A 12,888-nucleotide genomic window follows, 5' to 3' on the forward strand; every position below is an offset into this window, starting at 1 on the left:
TCAGCTACTTTTAAAGTACACCTATGAGATGATTTATTATGTGTACAACATTATTTAAAATACCAAAATTATGAAATCCTTTTTCGAAAATCATCGGTTAGTGTGAAATTGGTTTAGTCAAGTGTATATAAACCAGTGTATTACAAAAGATGAAAGGTAACATTCTCTATTATTCCGAAAATGTCTAGTCATATAAGTCAACATAATAAAAAACATGGAGAATACTTAGGCAATTATGCAAACTAATATTTTTGTAATTTCTATTGCGTGTTTCGTCCAAATTTTAATAGGAGTTTGTAGACAAATGTTTTATTTTATTTTCTTCTCATGGTTACTCTGGGGTTTTAATAATGTTAAGTAGAAAGTTGATTGAAGTCATAGAAAATGCTCACTGGAAGTGTGACATACGAAGAACATTCCTGACATATTTTTCATAGCTTATCTTTCACGTACTTTAAATTCGCTCAAGAATAATTATTCAGCCACAGGAAAAGAACGTCGAACATAACGTCGAAAACGTGGGAATTTAAGACAGTGTTAAATTCATTTAAGACATCCACAACCCACACTCTCGATGAGAGCCAAACGCCCAAATAGCCAAATAACCAAATCGACGACCCAAGCATCTTTTGCAAACGCAATTCAATAGATGAAACTGTGATAACGGCGAAGCCAAGATTAGAAGAAACAATGATGCAAACACCACACATCTACAATCTCCCAGGAGCCTCATCTACGCCATTACATCTACCAATAATCTCACCTGCCAAGATCAGTGAACCAAGTATAACTTAGTCTATACCTGATTGCGAATCTAAATCCCAGGAGAACAGCAGTTCAACTGATGGAGACGAACCAGATATTAGCCCAGTTTTGCCACAACCTACGAACACGAATAACATTGTCACACCAGCAGATGAAATTCGATGAAAATTAATAGAAGAAGCTTGCAGTAGATTAATCGCAGGTCACAAGGGTGTAACGGAAACCTTAAATCAATTAACCCTTTCGGTACTACCGCCGCCTATTGGCGGCATCCACGGAAAGTTATGTGGGCACTTTATGTGAGCACCGTGAACAGCACCAACGGAAAGTTATGTGGGTATGATTACTCTCTATAGTACACATTACTTTACTATCCTGTGTTTAAAATTCCCGGCTGTTCTAATCGTTCCATTATAATATATAATTAGTAACAGTCAATAGCGTGCCTTAATTATATATGTTTTATAATATATAGATAAGCTACGAAAAACAAATTGGAATGTTTGCTTATATCGTTAATTTTTTTAATGTATAACTTACAATTTGAATTTAGTTCCCTTCAGGATGAGTGTAAAACGCTTGAAAGGAGAACAATGAATAAAGGAAATCATTGATTCCAAAAGAGATTCTGATGAAGAAAATCAATATAATTTAGCATTTCGCAAAACGGGGAACAATCGAGCACGTGTACTTAGCACCTCGGTATCTGAAGAAGCAGAAGAGCCTGAAGTACGAATTGATACTCCTTCTAGCATCAAATGGACATCAAAGAAGCTTAGTCCAAAAATTCATGATTTTACGCCACATCCTTCGGGAGTAGTAGGGAACAATTTAAATCGTTCGTCGAGAATTTTGGATTGCTTCAGACTGCTTTTTTCTAAAGATTTAGTTAAATTTATTGTGGAAAAAACAAACTATTACCGGTGTCGACAGCTCAAAAGAGATCACTTGAACGCTTCAGAAGGGATGGAAGTGGATGAATTATATTGTTTTATTGCTGCGTCGTTATTAATGACGCGAACCAAAAAGTTATCCTTAAATGAATATTGGTCTAAAGATAAGATTCTCCGAAGCGATATTTTCAGTAAAATTATGAGTAGAGATCGCTACTTTTCATTATTGAAAATGTTGCATTTTACGAACATAGTCGGCCACACTGCCGATCGTTTACACAAAATAAATGAAGTAGTGGAAATGCTACGAACATCTTTTTATCAATGCATTTCAGCCATACCAGCGGTTATGTATAGACGAAAGTCTACTCCTCTACAAAGGCCGTCTCTCGTTTAAACAATATATTCCCTCGAAAAGGAGTAGGTTTGATATAAAATCATTCCTACTTTGTGACTGCAAGACGGATTATATCCAAGATATAATCATTTATTGTGGGGCTAGTGCTACTGTAACTACCGAATATCAATATATTGGAAAGCCAGGGAACATTGTAATGTCGCTTTTGCAACCTTTTCTAAACAAAGGCCATACTATTTATCTGGACAACTGGTTTTCCAGTCCCATATTGTTCAACCTACTCCACGAAAAAAGTACGAACGCTTGTGGCACTGTGCAAAGAAGACGGAAAGAGATGCTTAAAATAACTGATAAATTGAAAAAAGAAGAGGCAGTGTTCCGCTCATCTGAAAATCTGTTTGCAATGAAATGGTTTGATAGAAAGAAATTTGATATGCTTTTCACACTATCCATACTGCAGAATTTGCAGAAGTACCTAAGAAGTCAAGAAAAAATGAAATTATTCTAAAGCCCAAATGCGTAATAGATTATAACTCTTCAATGGGTACAATCGATAAATCAGATATGGTGATAATTACTATCGATGCAACTCGCAAAAGTTTAAAGTGGTATCGCAAATACTCTCTTTTTCCACTTGATCGACATTTGCGTGTGGAACGCATACTGCCTATATAAGCACACCACAAAAAAACAAATCTCAATGGCGAAATTTCACCTTCAGTTGATTAAGGAAATATTAGAAAAATAACACACAAGAATCATGAATATCATCGGTGCAGCAAGTCAAGAAGTAATTATCCCACAAGGCTCACAGGGGGACATTTTCCTTCGATATATCAGTCGGTGGTGTGAGACGTGAATCCAAGTATCAGTGCGAACAATGTAATGTGGGCTTGCGCGTTTCCCCTTGTTTCGAAAACTATCACACCAAGTTACACTATTAATTTTGTCGTTGATTATATTTCACTATTAGTTTTATTATTTATTATGTTACACTATTAGTTTTGTTCTTTATTTTAATTTTGTGATATTGGGCCATATTATTTATATCAATGTCATTTACTTTAATTAATGTACTGTAAAGAAAAAGATATGATTTTAAAACGTTAAGCGCCATGCCTGTTTTGTCTGTCCTTACGTCTGACCCGCGAGATAAGATTCCGTCGAAATCGGTTTTCTGCCGAGGATTGGTTTAAGTTACGACAAAGCAGTATAAACATTTTAGAAATGTTTTTCAAACACGTTAAATTCCGCGTCAGTCACCGATGTCGCGGTCCGAATGAAAAGTTTAGTGTCAATCACGCTCGAGATTTCTATGAATGCCGCAAAACATGTTTTCGCGACTTACGCTGTCGGACAGTGCAACCACTCTCGCGGAAAACTTCCTCGTTCCACGAATGTATAACCGCGGCCAGGTCCTCCGTACCGAAAGGGTTAAAAGAAAAATATCAATATCTCTGGAACCTTTTGACGAACTTGCCATCGACACATTTGGACTACTTCCAAAAACAATCAATGGAAATCGCTACATTTTAACTATGCGAGACAATTTAAAAAAGTATTGGTTAGCAGTTGCTTTATCAGATATTAAAGCCATGATAATAGCTGACGCGTCCGCGAGTCATTTCATTGCAATACGTGGGACAGCAAAATCCATTTTGATAGATGTAAGCATTAGTTTCTTGGGAAACTAATGCTACATGTTGCCGAGATGGATCGTTAAAAAGGAGCCATATATTGTATTAACAGAATATCTAAAACAACACATCGAGTCATATGAAGAATGGGACCTCTACTTACCATTTGCCATGATTTCATATAAATACCTCCGTTCACGAAGCTACGAATTTCACACCCTACGAATTAATCTTCGGGAAAACCACGAAACAGCCAGTAGTGCGTTCCCCTCAGAAAAGAATAGGCCGACTTTTGGATCTTATTTGATTACGTAACAAGCTATATTACGATAAGTGAGCTAATCCGACATAGCTTATGGTGGAGTAATACGTCCATGTGTAAAAAGAATCTGAAACAAGTAAATTCGATCCACGTTACATCGGGCCATACGAGATAGTAGATGTCGGATATAAATAATGCAATCTTAAAAACAGATGCGACCGGACACCTAATCGCGAAACATCAGAATAAATTAAAACACTCCTTCGTCTTCGATAGTTCGTCCGACACAAATTAAAAATTGGAATCACTTTCAGGATGAAGTAAATCCCGCTGATTACACTGCCCGACAAAATCAAACTTTTTTTCTGGGTTCCTATAGTCACTATGAAATTCTTGTAGAGCTTCACTCCCTGAACAAGAATCCGAAAACCGAATTGCTCCATCATCCTCAGTTTTTTAAATAAACGAACTTTTGTAAAAACCCAAAATTTTCGACAAAAATGAGGTATTGCATGGAAAGTACAAACGTTAGAAAGTTCTAATTGGTGTTAAAAGATAAAGGAGAGCTTCCCGAATATAGTGGCATGCAATTTATTAATTGTTTCTGGTCCTAAACAGCGATAAATTAATGTCAAAGTTTAAAAAAGTGTCGACGTGCGCAGTTTCTGCACAATATTTTTGTATTTTTACGAAAAGCTCTTTGTTCAGCACGAAAACTCTACCCAGGATCGGATTCTGTAGACATTTCTGAAGAAGAAACCGCCCGATAGAAGTGTCGGAACGATGTACACTTTGAGTAGATCGAGAAAATGTTCGTCGGCAACATGTACACGATATTTTGCCGCCATGTGCTTCGCTGCTCGCTTCTCTCTGTCCGACAGGGCCGAGGCTATGGGTAATCAACACCGATGGAGGGATCCAATGGGGCACCCACTTTTCGTAAATAATATTTGAATTTTTTTTAGTACTTCAATGTTCTGTTTCTTTTTTACATATTTCTGTGGATAACAATCACCAAACTGTGATATATTTCACACAAAAAATCACACCAGAGTATTTGGAGTTGGTAACGAAAGTATTCTAACACTAGTATAATTTTGGCTTCTACGCCATATAATTAAATAAATATTTAAATATATATTTAACGAAGAAACAATTAATAAATTGCATGCCACTATATTCGGGAAGCTCTCCTTTATCTTTTAACACCAATTAGAACTTTCTAACGTTTGTACTTTCCATGCAATACCTCATTTTTGTCGAAAATTTTGGGTTTTTACAAAAGTTCGTTTATTTAAAAAACTGAGGGTGATGGAGGAATTCGGTTTCCGGATTCTTGTTCAGGGAGTGAAGCTATACAAGAATTTCATAGTGGCTATAGGAACCCAAAAATCGTGTCGGACAGTGTTATCCAGAGGTGCACGAGGATCTCTTAATATGCCAATGTATAAAGAAAATGCAACTCGTGTTTGAAGCTGAAAAATACAAATTGTGTGAAAAATGTTGGTCTCGAGTGGCAGCAGAAGAAAGAGAATTATTTCCTGAAGGCTGCTGGCATACCATCGCAGGAAACCACATAAGTGAGGCAGACTGTCATTGTGAAGGATATGGTTCTGTAATCCTGGAAACATCAAACGCTAGTCGATGCCGAGAATGCATCGAAGAATATATATTTCGAAATGTAACTAGAGACATTACAGCAATTAAAAATTTGCAAGGCCATTGATGTGGTCACTCAGTGTGGTCACTCATGACCGTTAACAGCAACACACACACATATATATAAAGAAAAACACATATAATCCATAAATCATCGTCATAAATAGTTAGAGCCAATTGAACGTAGTAGTTTGAACAACCAACATTTATTACCAGAATGTTCACTGAGGCATTTACGCAAACGGAGATCTGCTAAGATTATTTAATTGAACATAATTTAACATAACATATTTAACATAACCATGACAGGAAGATGTATTTTTCTAAAAATTTCAAATCGGGATAAAGAAAAACATGCACGGGAAGAGCTACCCAGACCAGGGTCGAAAAGACCAAAAACCAAGAAATCCAAACCGAACCAGAGGAAACAGTGTCGAGAAAAAGGGTTGGATAAGTAATCACGGACAAAAACATAACGGATAAGATAGGCGGATAGGGAGGAAATTAGACCACTTATTGTAAGAATATAATAGTCTTAAAAATACATATACATAATGATAATAATAATAACAGTAGAATAGGATTATAATTAAAAAAGTATAAATTAAAAAAGAAATGAAAGATAATATTTGCAAAGAATTGTTTGGAAACCAACGATCCAAATTAGTTTGTTCAGGTCCGAATCCTTGTTTATATAGTAAAACATTATATTTAAATAAATACTTTAGATCACAACAACATCGTTGTACATACACAGACACGAATACATACATATAATTATCTTCGTGACTTTTTTAAGTGTGTGCTGTCAAATAAATATTATCAAATATTCTGTAAAACAAGAAGTTCCGGTACGAAGCGATCGTCGTTTGATTTTGACGGTATTAGTGATTAACTCCAGGATACGGCTGACATTATGGGCTATACTGAGGTAAACAAAGATTGCGATATTCTACAAGGTGCTCGAAGGTAAAATTTGTTTGGTTTTTTAATTAGGAGAATTAAGGTTTTGTGGAAACCATATACAAGCAAAACTAAAAAGACACTTCAGTTTGGATGAAAATAAAAACCTATGAACAATACTAACAGTGAATGATCTAAATAAAGAATTAGGTAAATTTGTTAACAAAAATAAGACTAACGCTTTTAATAACCTACACAGGTAAAGCATATACAATGTAATATTTCAAAATATTGATTTGCCATTATAAGCTCGATTGTATTGTTACTATTAATTCTTTACATATAGCCGTGAAATAAAAGAACTTGTGCCATGTTTGGAAACTAGTGGAACAACAGCAGATATTGGAAATATCAGGAAAGAAATTAAAAATTATTGTGATAAGAGAAAGGAGGAAGCACAAAAAGAAAAGACAGAAGTATATGTATACTTGCAAACAAACTCATTTAAAAATGATAATATACTATTACATTTGACAGATTGAATAATCGCATGCTATTTTATAGATGCAAACATTATTCGCTAATAGACCGGTAAAACCCTTTAATAATGACAAGATAATAGTTATTGACAATAGTAGTAGCGTTGAAGAAGAAGCAGAAAAAACAGATAAAGCTAATGGCAGTGGAGCATGTAACAAAAGCAAAGAAACCGATAAAAATAATGAAAATCATAAAAGTTCTGTTGGTGTAACATCTGAGAGGTAATTTACTTCAACTCAAAAACAGACATCAGCGCAGGTACATCATCGAACTCTATTAAACGATTCACAGTTTATATGCATAGGACCTTAAATAAGGTCCGAATCCTTATTTATACAGTACTTGTAAAACATTATATTAAATAAATACTTTTCATTAAATCTTGAAATATTTGATAATATATAATATATATTATATATAATTCGGACATTCAAGTTGCAACAAAAAAAAACATACTATAAACAAATCATAAAATCGTATAAAATAGAGATTTAAAAACGACATCGATCTTAAATAAATACTAATGATAGAAGAACTAGTACAAGAACTAGTAAAACACCGTTTATCTGGACTATGTTTATCCAACATAGTAACCCGTTACCAACAATTGGATGTCAGGAACGATGCTCCTCTTATCCAACTCCAGTCTACGCGACATACCCATTATACAAAACACTGTTTTTGTTTCTTAGTTAGAAATTCTAGCATAGTCTTCCTGCATAGAATGTAAGATAAGTAATGATTTAATTCAGTTACTTGTATCTATGTGATTCGTCCAGAAACTATATTCTCATTACGTCTTCACACAAATCAAACGAAAAGAGAAAAAGAGTGGTGCTTTGTATTGAAGAAAAATTTGAAATTAATAGACGCTTCAGAAACAATTAATTCCTTGTCTCGTAAATATAACATTGGTAGATTTACTGTATATATCATAAAAAAATTATAAAGATAACATATTAAAATGCAAAGAAGATGATGCAGCAAACATGAATAGAGGAATAAAAATGAATAACAGCTTCTAAAAGTGGGTGAAAGTAATTCATCTTTGCATGAAAGATCAGATAGCGAACAAACCGTAATCACAAAGTTATATGTATAATGTCGCAAGGTGCATTTCGCACTGCGTAGAGTGCGATATAGAAAATGTGATTAAAAATATGGAAATGATAAAGGATTTCATATTCTTAACGACAATAAAATAATATCTCAAGTTATAGAGGATCAACCTGAAGTGAATGTATAATCAGGTACGCTACACAGTATGTTATACAATACTTACGTTAAACAATTTAAGAAACAGTTTCAGATATCTAGAAATAAAGAAATAAATACAAGACATGCCCATAAAGCGACATTTTATTAGAAAATAAGCTTACATATTGCAAAGAAAATATATGAGAAACATCGTAAGAAAAGAGAGTGGAACGCAGTGTATAAAGAGGTGGGAAAAGGTGAGCACTTAAAATAAACCTACCAGTTACAAACTAAAAAACTCTCGTTTTTTAACTTTTCTAAGTCTATAACGAAAATTAAAAAAAATACGTATAGTAGATCTCGATAAGTTACATGCATGCCGAAAATTTCATCGAAATCAGTTAACGCAAGGTCATAGTTACGAGCATTAAACAAATTTTAAAACAGCAACTTTCTCACAATTATTGGACAGAAATATTAAAAATCAGGACAAAACTGCGATTTTTGCGATCTTTAATTGTTTACCGCTTATACCAAAGTCAACCGATTCCGCTGAAATTTTCAACATGCATATAAATTACCGAGATGTACGAAATGCATTTCTTAAATCTTCGTTATATATATTTCGTCATATATTATTTTCTTTAATCATTCTAAACAATAACAAAATTCAAGTTGTTCAGTCCAGTTCTAAGCAAGTTATGGCGTTTTAAAAGTAGTCCGAATATTAATAGGAGTCGCTATAAAATATTCGAGACGGTCGCAAATAGTCCCTAAGATCGTGTCACAGTGATATTCTACCTAAAATGGTATATATGGCCGCGACGCCATATATCCGCAAGAACCGATTTCCCACGTGGAAAACAAGTGCTTCCAGTTTCGCAAGCTTCCTCGAGACGCCATATGCGTAACGCATGTGCGTGTAATAATTCGCACTGGCGAATAATTAGGCCAGCCGAGAGAAGGTGTCCGAGCCATCGAAATGTAAATGAAGAAATTCTTACTGATAATGAGACTTACCGAAAAACCGATCAGAAATTCCCAGTTACGAATGCGGCTCCCGGCCGGTCACTAGTCTTGACATATCTTTAGAACGGTCGCTGCCAGTTGTTGCCAGCACTGTCCTTTATTATTTCGCCTGCTGCCCTATGGTCTTTAGCGGCTATCTTCCTTCATTCCGTATGAATTAATCTCGGCTCGAATTATCAGAGTTACAATTATTTCTTCCAAACACCCAATGCTACGGTCTACGCGACAATGATCCTCGTTCTCGGCAAATCGCTTCCTCAGCCAGAAGCGAGGCATTCCCCACTCCCCAGACTCACGGCTCGGCACGACGCACAAACCCTACGCGCACCCGCCGTTGCTCAGGGCCGCCACCATTCGACTCAGCCCACGCTCCGAGCGTCCTAGATCTCGCGGCATAATTCAGTGACTGTAGAGAATACCACAACATGTTACAATTTCAAGAAATTTCAGTTTATGCAAATACGATGAGCTCAATAAATGGAAAACCAAGAAAGGAATTGGTGGCCAGAACTTTAAAGGACAAACATCTCGAAAGTGAAAATATGTGACATGCAGTGTTTTTCTTCCAGCCGCAGAATTTCCTTCTTTCCTGATTTTGTTAAAAAACTTACGAATCACTTTGCAAATAAAGATAAAAAAATACAAAAATCATGCTTTCCAAAACAAAAAAATAAATTATTATATTCAAGAAACTCTACCAAATTGCAGAAAAACAGTCTAGACTGAGCCCTCTTATAGCAAACTACGTGTTACATTTAAGATTACTTTTTTTGTCCGTGAAATGTGTATACGCTATACGTGATTGTACTGAACATGTGTAATAAATTATGATACCCAAAGCTCATAAAATTTTCGAAGTTTAGTATTTACCTAGCACTCTTTACAGTGAATAGATCAGTGCACAGAGATTGACACATAGTAATTAGATGAGTGTGCAGATGATAACTAGAAAAGGCTCAGTAAATAGCACGCAGTAGTAAACTTTTCATTCTTACAAGGCACAGTAACTCGATCGAAAACTACTATTTATATTTTGTTAAATATTTTGTGTTCCCTATATATTTCAATTATAATAAAATTCGTATTTATGTAAAAGACATCAATATATATTTTAAATGTTTTTTACGAAGTACACCATAGATAAAGAAAGCCATATAATTTATCGAAAACTTCGGACGCCACTTTAATGGGCACAGTAAGTGACACACTAATCCTATCTGGCTATCATAGAGAACTGAAAATTAACAGTTATGGACCTATATACATAATATCGGTTTTAAATGTCGGCATTCAACTATCACAGTTCTCCTTGGCGTCCAGAGACATCGCCGCTCCTCGGCAGTTATTTTGTGTGCGTTGAGATTTTTGTTTCAGTTGATCGGTCAAACAGCGCGTTCTAGTCAGCTTGTCGCAGTTACATAAACGGATATAAAGGACATAAAATAGCACGTGTGCATACTTCGAATAAAATATCATTATTTAATTGGATACGCGGTATTGATTTTTGTTTATTTCCATCATTAAACAATGGAAACTGTTTGATGAGAATTTTTGGATTCTCCATAATTCTTTCCAGAACTGAAACTGATGTCATAATTGTTTTCAATCCCTGCTTTATGAAGGTATATTCAAGATTGTAAAAGTTTGAATCTTCAAAATTCTGGCAAAAGTTATCCGTAAATCTATTCGTAGCCTTCGTATGAAGATAAAGATAAAAAATGAAAATTATATTCAACGCCACGAATAAATACGCTTTGAATAAAAAATGTATGTATTGGAAATGGATGTAAAATGAAATGTGCACTGTTGCGCACGGCACAAAATTAAAGCGCCGGAATTCGTGAGGAGACGATACACGATTTATTGATTCGGACTCCACAGTCCTTTGGTTTACAATCTTTGGAGCACGGCTCCGTTCGACGTATGATTTGAAGCACGGCTTCGAAAGAACTATGAAATTGAAGCACAGCTTCATATAGGCGCAAGGGGCGCTAAATTAAACTTGACTATTCACGATATCTCGGAGAATCCCTGTTATCACATTTGCGGCAGTATATATAGACACCTGGACGATGCTCAAGGAGACGCATCGTCAGGTGTCGAAGGCCGGTCATTGCCTCCTAAGGCAAAAACGCCGCGTATACAATTAGGCCGAGGCGAGCGTTTGACGGTCGGGCCAACGCACGTCGATCGTGTTATTGTCTCGCCGCCTCGCCTTTTATTCGACAAAAACGGCGAGACGGCGTACATCGAAAGTCGAACGTGCGTTGACCCGCGGTCCGCGATTCGGCCGGAACATGCACTGATACTTTCTGGTAGAAAAATATCTTTACTTCGCGACATGTGAAGAAGCTCAAAGAAGAAGAAACTCAACGGGCTACAGTGCCGGACGAATATAGATAGTACACTTTAAAATTAACGTAATTTAGATTTATTTAAGGTAATAACCAAGATTCTAATACTATACAGATATTTAAATTACTGTTATGAACATACACAAATGAAATAAAATTACGTTACGCCAGTTTAAACAATTTTACTTAGAAAAAAATGATGCCATATTTCACTAAGAATTATGTTGCGGCACCATGTAATTCCGAATAAAAAAAACATGAAAAAAGTGTAGAATAATATTTTTTTGTTTAGGATTTAGTTTTCGAGAAAATCGAGATTGAAAATTTGCTAAGCGATGTACATCGCTTATAGCCGGACAAGCGTATGTACAAAGCAAGGTTTAAAACTTGGTTTTCTCGAAAACGAAATCCTAAAGAAAAAAGAAGTCACTCTATATCATTTTTATTTCTTTTTTATGAAGAATAACCCGGTGCCCGCTTGTAGATAGTTTCAGGAATATCCTGTACATATTTTTCAACAGGGTGATGCCGCGAATTTTTTTCTCGTAGATTGATCAGCAAGGTCACATCGTTGAAAATTGTTGCGAAAGTCATAACCATGCATTATGCAAATGGCAGATAACGAGAAAACATTGCCGAATGACAAAAATGTATTTAAGATGATAAGAAGCAATTAGAGCAAAAAACTAATAAAGAAACTTCGTAGATAATGACGACTGTTAATAAATGTGGAAAGATGGAGCCACAAAACATTAGGCACTCAATATTATTCCTTGATTTATTGACATACATAACTTTTAGTTAAGTGTGCTAACATTTTGTCCGACTGTATTTCCATAAAAATTCTCTTTTTTCAAATAAAATTGTTTACACTTGCGAAATGCAATTTTATTTCATTTGACTATGTTTATAGTGGTATTTTGCAAATTTATATAGAAACAGTATTTTAGTTGTAATGTTACATAAATAAAAATTACATTAGTTTTAAAGTATGCTATCTTTTTGTTAGATACTGTATTATCCCGAAATGAAAACTAGGAAGCATATAATCGGAGACTTGAGACCAAGCATCCACATATTCGACACTTTCCTATCTTTATTTGAAAAACGATTCTATGAATATTGATTTGTTTTTATTCTGGAACAATGTAGTTACGTGTTGATAATTAAGTGACATTTTTATTTGTCGGACAAATTATCGACTAATAAAATTATTTATTTCAAACACGTCGAATAAAGATACTTATTTTATTAGGACCCTCCAATATTGCATAAAGATGAAGAAGTATCT

At 35.0% G+C, this 12,888-nt stretch overlaps 1 long non-coding RNA gene across 1 annotated transcript; it reads right to left on the minus strand.

Annotated features, from left to right (window-relative positions):
- Window positions 1-2,320: 2,320 nt before the first annotated feature.
- Window positions 2,321-9,452, minus strand: LOC143262215 (uncharacterized). Its single transcript, XR_013036115.1, has 2 exons — window positions 9,235-9,452; window positions 2,321-4,042 (listed from the first exon to the last, which is right to left on the minus strand). It is a non-coding gene; the product is annotated as an uncharacterized LOC143262215 (long non-coding RNA).
- Window positions 9,453-12,888: the final 3,436 nt, after the last annotated feature.

The sequence above is a fragment of the Megalopta genalis genome, unplaced genomic scaffold (assembly GCF_051020955.1).
Source record: "Megalopta genalis isolate 19385.01 unplaced genomic scaffold, iyMegGena1_principal scaffold0098, whole genome shotgun sequence".
NCBI classification, from domain to species: domain Eukaryota; kingdom Metazoa; phylum Arthropoda; class Insecta; order Hymenoptera; family Halictidae; genus Megalopta; species Megalopta genalis.